The following is a 16096-nucleotide window of genomic DNA, read 5'->3' as shown; positions in this document are numbered from 1 at the left end:
ACAGATCGGAAAATAATTGTTTGGTGAAATAAATATGCCAGAAGAGTCATCATATTCTTAACACCAATCAGTTCCCATAAGATCCAAAAATGATATAAGGCATAGGAGCTTTGGGAAGGTGCAAGAGGTGGAAATGGATCCAGGCCCCACAGACCACCCAACACCCAGGTGACCCTTCCTCCAAATGAGATGAAAGGTCAGATGAGGTAAACCCAAGTCACATTATGCTGGCTTGCAAAGTGATGTGTAATTCATATTGGAATCCAGCCAGTGGGGATATCCAACATTTTGAATTGTATTAACTCTAGTTATCAACTCTGGTTAATACCACTCTGGTTAATACTCTGGTTAATACCAACACTGGGGTTATGTTATACCACTGTTATACCACTGAGTGTTAATTTAACTCTTTACAGTGTTAATGTATCTCTTGAATCAATACTAGAAATGTTAAACTGAAAAATCAACACTAGCCAATGTTCTGTGTGCTATGAAAGGATCACACACATCTGCAGGCTTCCATACATTTCAAGAACTGTAGATGCCACATCAAGAACCCCACACTTAACTGAAAGGTTCTTTAGAGGTCTCCAAGGAACCTTAAGAGCTGAGGAAGAACCATTTAAAAACCTTAATTTTTTTCAGTGTATGCTCAAAGTATGTGTGTCCAAACCCAAAGTGTGTGTGTGAGAGTCTGACCATTGAAGGTTGAAGGTTGTCACACAAGACTGAGGTTGAATATGAGGCATGAAGAGAAACGGGTATCCATGGCATCAGATACCCCGGAAATCCCACACCCATCTCTCTCCACTGTTCTGAGAATAAAAGCCCCACTCCCATCCATTCCCTTTATGGTCTAACACACTGTCAGGCGTGTGTGTACTTGTGGTGAAGTCAGGTGCAGGAGAGCAGAGAATTGTGAACAGGCGCACACTTTATTACGGCAGTAGAGATATACAGATGGACGCAGCTGCGTCAAAAACCTCCTCCAGCCAACAAGGCAAAGTGTATAGCGCGCACAAATGTCACACAACATAAATGTATAGCAATACAAATAAGCTTCGTGAAAACACACGGAAAAGAACAAACGCTTAGCCCAGTGCGTACAACACGTAACACACAAAATAATTACACACAAAGACATGAGGGGGAACAGAGGAATAAATACATGTAGTGTGATTGGGCAATGCAAACCAGGTGTGAATGGAATAAGACAAAACCAATGGATAATGAAGAATGGAGTGGCGATCGCTAGAAAGCCGGTGACGTCGACCGCGAACACCGTCCGAACAAGGAGAGGGGCCGACTTCGGCGGAAGTCGTGACACACACAGTCACATGCTATGTATCTGCAGAATATGAACCTCTCACGCTGACACAACACATATACACATATATAAATTAATCCACAATGCATGCCTGTGTTAAAGTCCAACAGGAGTTTTCTTACTGGTTTAGATCAGACATGTGTTTCCAACAGGATCTGCCTTTCATATATCTTGTCGTATATCACTGAGGTTTTTCTCAGAAATGTCTAAGTCAACAACATCTGTAGCTACAGGACTATGTCACTAGCTCACTAATCTAACACCCTGTACTAAACACCCTGAAATGAACCATGGTCCAGTTCCATTTCGGCCCCTGACCCCTTCTCTTAATGCCCAAATCCATTTTGGACTACTGACTGTACAAACAGCAAGTTACAAGTGACCAAATCGGATGTGTGTGTGGTCAGACAGCAGTCATTTACTGACAACGGTACTCTAGTTGTCATAGTAACGATGGGTGTGTGCGCAGTGGTGTAGGCTGATTGGTGGTGGTGCTTGTGCTTCCTATCACTTCATATCACTCAACATGATCCAACTTTTTTTTAAATATAATTTTTGGCTAGCCACAGCAGTCAACTCGCTAGCTAGGTAGCTGTTTGGCTTTCTATCACATTCACTCATTTGATTGTAAACAATTAACAAGCTAGTTAGCTACCACATGTTCTTGTCAAACTGTCAACAGAGTAGCAAGCAACAAGATATGCTGAACAGTCTAAAAAACCCTTAAGGGTAAACAAATCAGATTTGACCGTTCAGATACAAGTTACATGGCCAGGAATTAGATTTGTATCTGATTTCAAAATACCTATGAAGGTTGTTTGAAATGTGGCTTGAAATATCTGATTCCATGTGCTTTTGGCTATTCAGACTGCAGGAAAAAGAACAGATTTGAAATAAGATGTGCAAATAAATAGGATTTTAATCACTTTAAACTGTCAATGTGAACAAGGCTTTAAAGCCCTACTCTTTTTGCTGTTCACAGATTGGAAAGTAGTTGTTTGGTGAAATAAATATACCAGAAGAGTTCATCATATTCTTAACACCTATCAGTTCCCATCAGATTGAAAACAATTTAAGGCATAGGTGCTTTGGGAAGATGCATCAGGTGAAAATGGAATCAGGCCCCAAAGACCACCCAGTTGGCACCCCCCACATTTCCCATTCCTGTTTAGGAGATCCACTTTAGTTAATCCATCAGGTTGCTGTTCACACAATTTGTGATCAGGATTTTTTTTCTCCACAGATGCTCCAAATCTAACTTCTCCAAGGATTAGGCAAACATGACCCACACTCACACACATGCAATCACTAATGTATGCACACTGTACACACCGTACACACACACGCACATGAAAATAAATAGCTCAGCTAAGTAAATCATCTTCTAGCCACTTAAAGGTAACCACAGGTGTCCCATTAGCTTTAGATCTCCCTTTCATCACCCCCTTTCTCCTTCCTGCTCTCTGTCTCATTCTCTCTCTCACTCTCCTTCACTTGCTCCCTTCTCTCACCAATGATCTACTTCAGCAGTTCTTATCATTAATCTGTGGCTGGCACAGTTGCAGTGTTTTTGGTGGTGATGGCATGTGTGTGTCCCAACATATGCCCTTTGCATGCACAGTTGATAGGCATTCCTTATGGTAAAACTACAAGTACATTCCCTTTACTCTGACCCTCCTGTTTGACCCATGTCACATTTGAGGGAGCGTGTGGAGGCACCCCTGTTTGACGGGACTGACCCAGGTAAAACTAACCGAATTGGGCTGAAGATGGAGGGATGAAGAAGAAGGTATGAACGGAGGGATTGGATGGGTAATAAAAGGAAAGGAAAGAGGCAGGGCCTGATGGACCACTCTATCAAACCAAACTAGACTTATTGACTAACTGATAAAGACTCCTAATTGACAGAGTACAAAAAGTCAATTCAAAAATGACTTCACTACAATTCAAATGAGAAATGTCTCATGAGCATCCTCAATAGGTCAACAGCTTTTCTAGAGGTAGTGTTATGCTATGGGGGAAGGTCACCCAGCTACCACATTTGGTTCCTTGGAAGTTGTGGGAACGTACCTTTTTGGTTTCCCATTGGTTCTGGGAAGGAAGCCAAGTTTTCTGACTGGTAAAATTGAAAGTTTGTTAAACGTTCTGAGAATAGAAGTGAACATTTTCCCAGTCCTGGGAATGTTTATTTTTAGGTGGCAGGGAGGTTCCTTGAAGGTTTTCCTGGGGGGTTTATTTAACGCTCTGAGAAAGGAAATTATAGGTTATGGACAGGTTTTTTAATACCTTCCTTTTCAAAGGATACCCCATTTCACAGGAAACAAGCACTCATTAAGATCAGGTGTGACCAATTAGTTGGCCACACCTGAACACACTTAGCAAGATAGAGAAAAGAGAGTTGTGTTGATGCTGAGAACGGAATGTATATTTTAAATAACATTCTTAAAGTTATTTTTAAAAAATTAAAAAATGATACCCCTTTTTCTACCTAATTTCGTGGTATCCAATTGGTAGTTACAGTCTTGTCCCATCGCTGCAACTGCTGTACAGACTCGGGAGAGGCAAAGGTCGAGAGCCGCGCGTCCTCCGAAACACAACCCAGCCAAGCTGCACTGCTTCTTGACACAATGCCCTCTTAACCCGGAAGCCAGCCGCACCAATGTGTCCGAGGAAACACCTGGCGACTGTTTCAGCGTGCATTGTGCCCGGCCCGCCACAGGAGTCGCTAGTGCGCAATGGGACAAGAACATGCCTCCTGGCCAAACCCTCCCCTAACCCAGATGACTCTGGGCCAATTGTGTGCCGCCCCATGTGTCTCCCGGTCACGGCCAGCTGCAACAGAGCCTGGACTTGAACCATGATCTTTAGTGGTACAGATAGCACTGAGATGCAGTGCCTAAGACATCTGCGCCACACGGGAAGCCTAAAGTTTTCTTAACGTTCTTCAAACTATTTGAGAACATGACTCTAAATAGAATCATGAGAAAACCTGTAGGAAATGTTATGCTGAAGTACTGAAATTGCCACAGAAAAAAGTTGTTGCTTAACGTTCTCTCAGCCAGTTGGAGAACGTTCCTAGAACGTTACCAAAATTGAAATTAAACGTAACTATGTTTGAAATTTTAGGAAACAATCTGTTAAAGTAATGAATACCCCCCCCAAAAAAATTAATATAATTTTGTCAAGTTCCTTAAGTGTCAAGAAACTATCCTGCACCATTCCCAGAAAGTTGTGGGAAGGTTGTATGCAAAATATCCATAGGACAACCACACTCTCACCAAGCTCTAAGAAACATATGGTTCTCAGAACGTTATGTGCTAGCTGGGTAGTGTTAGGACATAGACGAACACACAATCCAGAATACACTTCCACACTACATCCCCAGGTGGCAGCAACCTGGTCTAGGTTCTGAGCCAAAGCTTGATAAGCACATCAGATGCTGCCAATTAGGGTGATTGTCAGTCAGAGTCTATTTTTGAGACTCGAGTTTGGGCATGCTTTTGGAATTTTTCCATTTTGTACATATTTATGTTTCGTCACCATCTGAACAAATAATAATCCTCTTGGACTGGCCGACGATGAGGTCAAGACGGAGCTGGCCTTGAAGACGGAGCTGGCCCTGAACTATGATTTCTCACATAAACATGAATTACGTTACAGTCCATGTAACTTGGCCTAGGACCCCTAGACAAAGCGAATGCAACAATATCCGTAGGCTAGTTATTGGGCTCCTAACAGTAATGATATATAAACCAATACAAAGGAAAACAGCCAAGTCCGCCACAGAATTTCCTGACTCTGTCCATCTGTCCAGCCTCACTGTATCATAAAGCAATCACCAAACAATGTCCTATTTTATGGAAAGCACCACAGCCGATGAAACAATGCTTAACTAAAGAGAACACACATCACAAATCACAAACACACTCACACAGAGAGAGTACAACATTCCCTCAGCTTTGACTTTATGCCTTTAATGGGAATCGTGCAAATGTGTGAGGCCTGGTATGTGTGCATTTGTGTGTGGAATGAAGTTATACTGATCCAGGAACAGACTTTGCCCAGAGAGGGTCAGGGAGGTTGGGAGGGTTACTGGGGTACTCTCAAACATGAGTGGGACCTCATTTAAGACCGCATGCTACATACACACACACACACAGGCTGCAGCTCAAACAGTGACCTAGGAGCCCCATTCCATTCCTCCACACATGGGCTTCTCATCTGAGGCTCCTAGCTGCTTCCTGATAACCAGTACAATGGCTACTTCCCCTAATTGTTACTGCAGGGTACTCTTTATAAACACAGGCATTATTTTGGCAGAGGATGTGGCGGCCATTTTCCTGGCCTTATCGCCACTAGACATCTTCCCCTCCCCGCACCGGACACAGGCCTTCCTCCCCCAATAAAGGGTAAGAAGCATGAGTTTTTACTCAGCAATGTAACAACAGTGTGGTCAAAGACTTAGTAACTTGTGGTAACGATCTGGTTATCTATAAGTAAGAACATAGCTATGTTTTGGGGTTATTACATATTTATTAACTGATTTCTGGATATCTTCTAAACTACCCATAATGCACTATTTCTCAACGTCATACAGATAATCTACTCTGTGCTACCTACCCTTTAACAGAGCACTTAGGTGGGTCACTCACGTCCCTGCCTGTCAACTCTTCGGGTGACCCAAAAACACACATGCGCATGGACTGTATGTCTGCACAGACGCAAGCATGTACAAATATGATTGTATGGACGCTCACACACATACAAACACTAGGACATTCACACGCCTACAAACACTTCCCCTAGCATTCAATAGGGAGGACTTCCCACACATAGACAAAAATTGTCTTCTTACAATGCAATACATTTCTCCATTGACACAGGATATGGAATGCTGGACCTGAGTACTACTTTGGAACTACAGTCTGCATTCATTGTATTACAGAAAAACTTGATTGACTTGAAATTAGTATTGAATGTAGGTAAAACTAAGTATATGTTGTTCTCCAGAGCACATCAAAATAACTCTGATTTAAGCATATGTACTTTGGAGTGTGTCTATATTGACTGTGTCCCTGCTTTTAAGAATCTGGGCATCTGAATAGATGAAAAGCTGTCTTTTAAAAAGCATATTGACGAATTAGTTAAGAAGCTGATAATAAAAATGTTCTTCTTCTCTAGAAATATGTCCTGCCACTCGATAAATAGTAGAAAGCAGATTATTCAGTCGACGTTCCTATCGGTCCTAGACTAGGGCGACATCATCTATATGAACGCAGCTGCTACTTCATTAAAGCCGTTAGATGCAGTTTTTCATAGCACACTGTGCTTTATTACGGGCGACAGGTTTAGCATTCATCACTGCATTCTCTACCAGAAAGTTGGTTGGCCCTCTTTGATGTGACGTAGGTTGATACATTGCTATGTTTTCATTTATAAAGCCCTTTTACAAAAAGTCCCACTGTACCTAACCTAACATCATTACTAAACTTTAGACGTACGAGTTACCACACCCGTTCTCAGGGATGGCTAACTCTGGAAATGTATTTGGTCTCTACCAAGTTAGGTAAATCAGCTCTTCGTTTTTTGAAACCTTATTTGAAACCCCACCTTTATTTAACCAGGTAGGCTAGTTGAGAACAAGTTCTCATTTACAACTGCGACCTTGCCAAGATAAAGCAAAGCAGTGCGACACAAAGTTAGTTACACATGGAATAAACAAACATACAGTCAATAATACAATAGAAAAAGTCTATACACAGTGTGTGCAAATGAGGTAGGATAAGGGAGGTAAGGCAATAAATAGGCCATAGTGGCGAAATAATTACAATATAGCAATTAAACACTGGAGTGATAGATGGGCAGAAGATGAATGTGCAAGTAGAGAAACTGGGGTACAAAGGAGCAAAATAAATAAATAACAGTATGGGGATGAGGTAGTTGGATGGGCTATTTACAGATGGGCTATGGACAGGTGCAGTGATCTGTGAGCTGCTCTGACAGCTGGTGCTTAAAGTTAGTGAGGGAGAAACGAGTCTCCAGCTTCTGTGATTTTTGCAGTTCGTTCCAGTCATTGGCAGCAGAAAACTGGAAGGAAAGGCGGCCAAATGAGGAATTGGCTTTGGGGGTGACCAATGAAATATACCTGCTGAAGCGCGTGCTACTGGTGGGTGCTGCTATGGTGACCAGTGAGCTCACAAAAGGCTGGGCGTTACCTAGCAAAGACTTATAGATGACCTGGAGCCAGTGGGCTTGGCGACGAACATGAAGCGAGGGCCAGCCAACGAGAGCATACAGGTCGCAGTGGTGGGTAGTATATGGGGCTTTGGTGACAAAACTGATGGCACTGTGATAGACTGCATCCAATTTGCTGAGTAGAGTGTTGGAGGCTATTTTGTAGATGACATCGCCGAAGTCGAGGATCGGTAGGATAGTCCGTTTTATGAGGGTATGACTGGCAGCATGAGAGAAGGATGCTTTGTTGAGAAATAGGAAGCCAATTCTAGATTTAATTTTAGAAGGAGAGTTTACAGTAGGAGGGTTTACAGTATAACCAGACACCTAGGTATTTGTAGTTGTCCACATATTCTAAGTCAGAACTGTCCAGAATAGTGATGCTGGACGGGTGGGCAGGTGCGGGCAGCGATCGGTTGAAGAGCATGCATTTAGTTTTACTTGCATTTAAGAACAGTTGGAGGCCAATGAAGGAGAGTTGTATGGCATTGAAGCTCGTCTGGAGGTTAGTTAACACAGTGTCCAAAGAAGGGCCAGAAGTATACAGAATGGTGTCGTCTGCGTAGAGGTGGATCAGAGAATTACCAGCAGCAAGGGCGATATCATTGATTTATACAGAGAAGAGAGTCGGCCCGAGAATTGAACCCTGTGGCACCCCCATAGAGACCGCCAGAGGTCCGGACAACAGGCCCTCCGATTTGACACACTGAACTCTGTCTGAGAAGTAGTTGGTAAACCAGGCGAGGCAGTCATTTGAGAAACCAAGGCTGTTGAGTCTGCCGATAAGAATGTGGTGATTGACAGAGTCGAAAGCCTTGGCCAGGAATATCGAGAGTGCAGCTGCTGTGATTCCTGGGAAAGAGTTGTACTGTAAGGGGAAAACATGGTCAGGAAGATCAGATGGGAATGAGATATTAAACAGATGACATGCTATAGGACGTTCCATGGTCAGTTAATATGTCTAAGCATCTAATCCCTCTGTGCTGAATGACTACCGCCCTGTTGCCTTGACATCCTTAGTAATGAAATGCCTTGAGAAAATTGTGAAAAGTCATTTTCTCAGCGTCACCCAGAAGCTCCTCGACCCATTTCAGTTTGCCTATCAGCCCAGCAGAGGAGTTGATGATGCCATTCTTATTCTCCTCAACATGGTCTACAGACATCTAGAGGGTGCCAAATCCCATGTCAGGGTTTTGTTTGTTGACTTTATTCTGCCTTCAACACAATCCAGCCTTACATTCTGGCACAGAGACTCATTCGGGACTTCTCCTTAGATGGGGGGCTGGTTTTGTGGCTGTTGGACTTTCTGAGCTAATGGTCACAGCGGGTCAAAATAGGTCCCCACGTGTCGGACATACGCAACACCAACACAGGCTCTCCTCAGGGATATGTTTTGTCCCTACTCCTGTACATCTTGTACACTAATAGTTGTACTAGTTCCCATCCTGACAGACACCTTGTTAAGGTCGCTGATGACACTGCCTTGATCAGCCTGTTGCATGATGACGAGGATCACCATGGCCCGGTCCTAAATGACTTTGTAGAGTGGTGTGAGGAATCACACTTGGTCCTCAATACCATTAAGACCAAAGAGATGTGCATAAACTTCAGGAAGCATACAACGCCTACCTCTGCAACATCTATCAGAGGTCAGAACATAGAGATTGTAGAGGAATACAAATATCTGGGTGTCCTCTTGGACAATAAGCTTCAGTGGAGTAAATGTACAGACCTGATCTACAAAAAGAGTCAACAGAGACTGTACTTTCTCAAAAAGCTGGGATCTTTTAATGTTAATTGTACTATACTGACTCTGTTTTACAAATCCTTCATTGAGAGTATTTTAACTTTTTGTATTGTTTGTTGGTTTGGCAATTCCACTGTCAGCCAGAGAAATATGCTGAGAATAATAATCACCACAGCAAGCAAGGTACTTGGAGTCAAACAGACAGGCCTGAATGAGATCTTTAAGGTCAGGGCCCTCTGCAAGGCTCACAAAATCATTTTAGACCCAAGCCACCCCCTCTACCCGGACTTTGAACTACTCTCCTCTGGGCGCAGGTATAGGGCATCCCTCGGCATTTCAAGAACTTTGAACATTTCTTCAAATGCAGTCGCAAAAACCATCAAGCTCTATGATGAAACTGGCTCTCATGAGGACGACACAGGAATGGAAGACCCAGAGTTTCCTCTGCTGCAGAGGATAAGTTCATTAGAGTTACCAGCCTCAGAAATTGCAGAACAAATAAATAATTCACTGAGTTCAAGTAACAGAAACATCTCAACAGCAACTGTTTAGAGGAGACTGCGTGAATCAGGCCTTCATGGTCGAATTGCTGCAAAGAAACCACTACTAAAGGACACCTAAAAGAAGAAGAGACTTGCTTGGGCCAAGAAACACGAGCAATGGACATTAGACTGGTGGAAATGTGTCTTTTGGTCTCGAATCCAAATGTGAGATTTTTGGGTCCAACCACCATGTCTTTGTGAGACGCGGTGTGATGAACGGATGATCTCCGCATTTGTATTTCCCACCATAAAGCATGGAGGAGGAGGTGTTGCGGTGTGGGGTTGCTTTGCTTTGCTGGTGACACTGTCAGTGATTTATTTAGAATTCAAGACACACTTAACCAGAATTGCTACCACAGCATTCTGCAGCGATACACCATCCCATCTGGTTTGGGCTTAGTGGGACTATCATATGTTTTTCAACTGGACAATGACCCAACACACCTCCAGGCTGTGTAAGAGCTATTTTACCAAGAATGAGAGTGATGGAGTGCTGTATTAGATGACGTGACTTTCACAACCCCCAACCTCAACCATATTGTGATGATTTGGGATGAGTCGGACCGCAGAGAGAAGGAAAAGCAGCCAACAAGTGCTCAGCATATGTGGGAACTCCTTCAAAACTGTTGGAAAAGTATTCCAGGTGAAGCTGGTTGAGAGAAGGCCAAGAGTGTGCAAAAGTGTCATCAAGGTTGTTGAAGAATCTCAAATATATTTTGATTTGTTTACATTTTTTTGTTTACTACATGATTCCATGTGTGCTATTTCATAGTTTTGATGTCTTCACTATTATTCTACAATGTAGAAAATAGTAAAAATAAAGAAAAACCCTTGAATGAGTAGGTATTCTAAAACTTTTGACTGCTAGTGTATTTATATGATAACATCTACTTTGGCAAGCAATTAATAAATATGATTGTGATAGGTATAACATGTATGCTATGTAAAAAGTTTAATAATATTTGCCTGACATAAAATATGGAATTCTAAAAGGGCACAGTAGCCACACTGACATACACGGAATCTGAAAATGTTCCAATGCTGAACTGAACACAGGGTAGTCTTGGATGATGCCTGTCTAAAAATAGCCTGTGTTCTGTCCTTGTATCACTGGTATCAGAGGCTTGGCCAGAAGCAGCACAATACACAGAGGGCCTGAGCCATGTCACATGCTTTTCATCAGGCAAAATCTGATAAGAGACTAGGACAACAAGCCTCTTTATCTGGCCCAGAAAATCACTTTATGATATTCAATATCTTATTGTAGATCAGAACCCTCAGACCTCCTGACCATATCTGGCACAAACATTACTGATCAGGGGCAAACAGGACCACACTCAGTATCTGGATAATATGTGTGAAATGTTTGATAATATATGTGATATCAACAGATTGGTATTTTCTGGGTGACCTCAATATTGACTGGCTTTCATCAGGTTGCCTACTCAAGAAAAATCTTCAAACTTCAGTGCCTGCAACCTGGTTCAGGTTATCAGTAAACCTACTTGGGTATTTACAAACAGCACAGGAATGAAATCATCCATATGTGTTGATCACATCTTTACTTATGCTGCAGAAATCTGCTCCAAAGCAGTATCCAAATCCATCGGATGCAGCTTTTGACATTATCGATTATAATCTGCTGCTGGAAAAATGTGTTATGGCTTTACTGTCGAACAGAACAGAGGATGTTCTTTAATGGAAGGCTCTCCAATATAATCCAGGCAGAGTCAGGCATTCCCCATGGCAGCTGTCTAGGTCTCTTACTTTTTTCAATCTTTCCTAATGACCTGCCACTGTCTCTAAGTAAAGCCTGGGTGTCTATGTATGCTGATGACTCAACACTATACACGTCAGCTACCACAGTAAATTAAATCCCTGCAACACTTAACAAAGAGCTGCAGTCAGTTTCAGAATGGGTTGGAAGAAATAAGTCAGTTCTAAATATTTTTACAAAACTAAACATCGCATTTGGGACAAATCATTCACTAAACCCTGAACATCAACTAAATCTTGTAATGAATCATGTGGAAATTGAGCAAGGTGAGGTGTCTAAACTGCTAATAGTAACCCTGGAGTGTAAACTGTCATGATCAAAATATATTGATGCAATAGTAGCTAAGATGGGGAGAGTTTTGTTCATAATAAAGCGCAGCTCTGTCTTAACAACACTATTAACAGGGCAGGTCCAACAGGCCTTAGTTTTGTTACACCTGGACTACTGTCCAGTCGTGTGGTCAGGTGCCACAAAGAGGGATTTAGGATAATTACAATTGGCCCAGAATAGGGAAGAAGGGCTGGCCCTTAAATGTATACGGAGGGCTAACTTGTATTTGTGAGAAGTATTGACATGTTGAATGCACTGAGCTGTCTGTTTTAAACTACTAGCACACAGCTCAGACACACATGCATACCCCACAAGACCTTCCACCAGAGGTCTCTTCACGAATCCAAAACAGACTATGGTAGGCGCACAGTACTATACTGAACAAAAATATAGTTGCAACATGTAACGTGTTGGTCCCATGTTAAATGAGCTGAAATAAAAGATCCCAGAAATGTTCCATAGGCACAAAAAACGTATTTCTCTCAAATTTTACATACACATTTGTTTACATCTCTGTTAGTTAGCATTTCTCCTTTGCCTAGATAATCCATCCACCTAACAGGTGTGGCATATCAAAAAGATGATTAAACAGAATGATCCTTACACAGGCGCACCTTGTGCTAGGGACAATAAAAGGCCACTTTAAAATGTGCAGTTTTGTCACACAACACAATGCCACAGATGTCTCAAGTTTTGAAGGAGCGTACAATTGGCATGCGGACTGCAGGAATGTCCACCAGAGCTGATGCCAGAACATTGAGTGTCCATTTCTCTACCATAAGCTGCCTCCAAAGTTGTTTTAGAGAATATTGTAATACGTCCAACTGGCTTCACAACTGCAGACCACGTGTATGGCGTCGTGTGGGCGAGTGGTTTGGTGATGTCAACGTTGTGAAAAGAGTGCCTCATGGTGGCGGTGGTGGTTATGATATGGGCAGGCATAAGCTACAGAACACAACGAACACAATTGCATTTTAGAGAATGGCAATTTGAATGCAGAGATACTTGTTGTGCCATTCATCCGCCGCCATCTCCTCATGTTTTCGCATGATAACGCACGGCCCCATGTCACAAGGTTCTGTATACAATTCCTGGAAGCTGAAAATGTCCAAGTTCTTCCATGGCCTGCATACTCACCAGACATGTCACCAATTGAGCAAGTTTGGGATGCTCTGGATCAACATGTATGATGGTGTGTTCCAGTTCCCGACAATATCCAGCAACTTTGCACAGCCATTAAAAAAGGAGTGGGACAACATTCCATAGGCCATAATCAACAGCCTGATCAACTCTATGGCTGTTTCATTTGAGGACAAAAATGTTGAAAGCTGTGCCATTCAGGTGTGTATGGTAATTCCCAGACTCATGGTGTATGAACTAATACACAAAACAAAGCTTGATTCAACAGTTGTTAATTCAAGCTCATGATCGGTAATAGTTATTACTGAAAACACTAGAGAGATGTCCTAACTCTCCAAAATGTTGTGTGTGTGTGTGAATATATACAGTACCAGTCAAAAGTTTGGACACACCTACTCATTCAAGGGTTTTCTTTGTTTTTACTATTTTCTACATTGTATAATAATAGTGAAGACATCAAAACTATGAAATAACACATATGGAATCATGTAATAACCAAAATAGTGTAAAACAAATCAAAATATATTTTAGATTTTACAAAGTAGCAACCCTTTGCCTTGATGACAGCATTGCACATTCTTGGCATTCTCTCAACCAGCTTCACCTGCAATGCTTTTCCAACAGTCTTGAAGGAGTTCCCACATATGCTGAGCACTAGTTGGCTGCTTTTCCTTGACTCTGTGGTCCAACTCATACCAAACCATCTCAATTGGGTTGAGGTCGGGTGATTGTGGAGGCCAGGTCATCTGATGCAGCACTCTATCACTCTCATTCTTGGTCAAATAGCCCTTACACAGCCTGGAGATGTTTTGGGTCATTTTCCTGTTGAAAAACAAATAATAGTCCCACTAAGCGCAAACCAGATTGGATGGCGTATCGCTGCTGAATGCTGTGGTAGCCATGCTGGTTAAGTGTGCCTTGAATTCTAAATAAATCACAGACAGTGTCACCAGCAAAGCACCCCCACACCATCACACCTCCTCCTCCATGCTTCACAGTGAGAAACACACATGCGGAGATCATTCGTTCCCCACCTCTGCGTCTCATAAAGACACGGCAGTTGGAACCAAAAATCTCATACTAGGACTCATCAGACCAAAGGACAGATTTCCACCGGTCTAATGTCCATTGCTCATGTTTCTTTGCCTAAGAAAGTCTCTTATTCTTATTGGTGTCCTTTAGTAGTGGTTTCTTTGCAACAATTTGACCATGAAGGCCTGATTCACGTAGTCTCCTCTGATCAGTTGATGTTGAGACGTGTCTGTTACTTGAACTCTGTGAAGCATTTATTTGGGCTGCAATTTCTGAGGCTGGTAACTCTAATGAACTTATCCTCTGCAGCAGAGGGTCTTCCTTTCCTGTGGCGGTTCTCATGAGAGCCAGTTTCATCATAGCGCTTGATGGTTTTTGCGACTGCACTTGAAGAAACTCTAATAGTTCTTGACATTTTCCGCATTGACTGACCTTCATGTCTTAAAGTAATGATGGACTGTCTTTTCCCTTTCCTTATTTGAGCTGTTCTTGCCATAATATGGACTTGGTCTTTTACCAAATAGAGATATCTTCTGTATACCACCCCTACCTTGTCACAACACAACTGGGCTAATACAACAATTCTGATAAAAAATAAATAACAATGTGCACATTTTATGGACATTTTAAAAAGTGTGTAATTATTACATTTTTATGAATTTGATATTCAAAATGTTTCTAGTAAGTGAATATCTCAGAAATAGATTAGTGAGTTGTCATCACTGTGTAATTTGTTTTACATTAAATAAGAACTTATCAACAAAAAATTGCCCTGCCTCAACTATGTCTTTCACCTACTGTACCCATTGACTGTAATGCCATTTAAAAAAAATATTTACTTCCTGAAAACCACTACAGTGGACTACAGAGGACAACATCTTTTTTGGTAACATGTGTTTTTTCTCACCCCAAACACTTTGACTTGTGTTACTTAAAAACAAAAGTGCAAATACCAAACTTTTTTCTTGGGTGGGGGGGGGGGGGGGGGTCTCAGGAGGTTATTAAATCTGACTTCTCTATGCGGCCTTCTATGGAATTTGTCTTTCTGGGCCGCATGTCAAAAACTGTAGGAGCAGTCGAAACCGTGCGTCTAGACTGGAACCTACCCCTTGGTTCATGCAGGAACCAATGGCATACTCGATGGTGGCGTTCTTGCAAATGGAATGCCTATATGCAGGAACGCCCGCAATTGCGGGCTGCAACTATTACCTAGAAATGCTCGAGTTGAGCCGTCACGCCCACTGCTCGTAGAAAATCCGCATCCATAACCGTAAATGTACATGTGCACACAAATGTCCCCTCGAAACATATTTATTAGCTGAATGTGTGCCTACTGTACCCTCTTACAGGCTGGCCACACTGCTCGCCTCGCGTGCGCGTGCGCGAGAGTTGCAAAATACATTTTGAAATCTATGTTATTCAATTATTGCACCCACACTGCTCGCGCGCGCCAACGAGCGTCTGCTTTGCCAAGGGCTAAAATAGAAATCAGTTCTATTTCTGACACAGATCACGCTGCAAGTCCTGCCTCTCCCATCTCCTCATTGGTTTATAGAAGCAGGTACCCACGTGCCATCTCCGCATTGGTTATACCCACGTAGGTGACTGAAAGACGAACAAGGTCAGTGGCGGTAATGCACCTAATTTATGAAAGTTGCCAATCGCAATATAAAGTCAAGAGAAGAAAAGACCTGGAAGGAAGAGAGATGACTAGAAACGATTCGGTTGACTGTTTTATGTGTGGATTAATTGTCGGAGTAGAGGACATTGTGCATTTCAGGTAAAATAACAACTCAATGTTTATATCCCAGGACAAATTAGCTAGCAACAGCAAGTTAGCTAAATAGGACAAATTAGCTAGCAAGTGCAAGCTAACTTGCTAAATTGCCATAAATGTTTAATGCTTTTCGACCTGTCCCCAAATTAATATAATTGGTTCAGTTTGTTTTGATATTTTAACCTGTGTG

General features: G+C 42.3%; 1 protein-coding gene across 1 annotated transcript in view; it reads right to left on the bottom strand.

Moving 5' to 3' along the window:
* LOC120064170 (collagen alpha-2(IV) chain-like) overlaps positions 1 to 16096 on the bottom strand; it is a 104565-nt gene that overhangs the window by 86735 nt on the left and 1734 nt on the right. The gene's annotated exons all lie outside the window — the stretch shown is intronic.

This window comes from Salvelinus namaycush, chromosome 19 (genome assembly GCF_016432855.1).
Source record: "Salvelinus namaycush isolate Seneca chromosome 19, SaNama_1.0, whole genome shotgun sequence".
NCBI classification, from domain to species: domain Eukaryota; kingdom Metazoa; phylum Chordata; class Actinopteri; order Salmoniformes; family Salmonidae; genus Salvelinus; species Salvelinus namaycush.
This window is presented reverse-complemented; position numbering and strand designations above follow the sequence as displayed.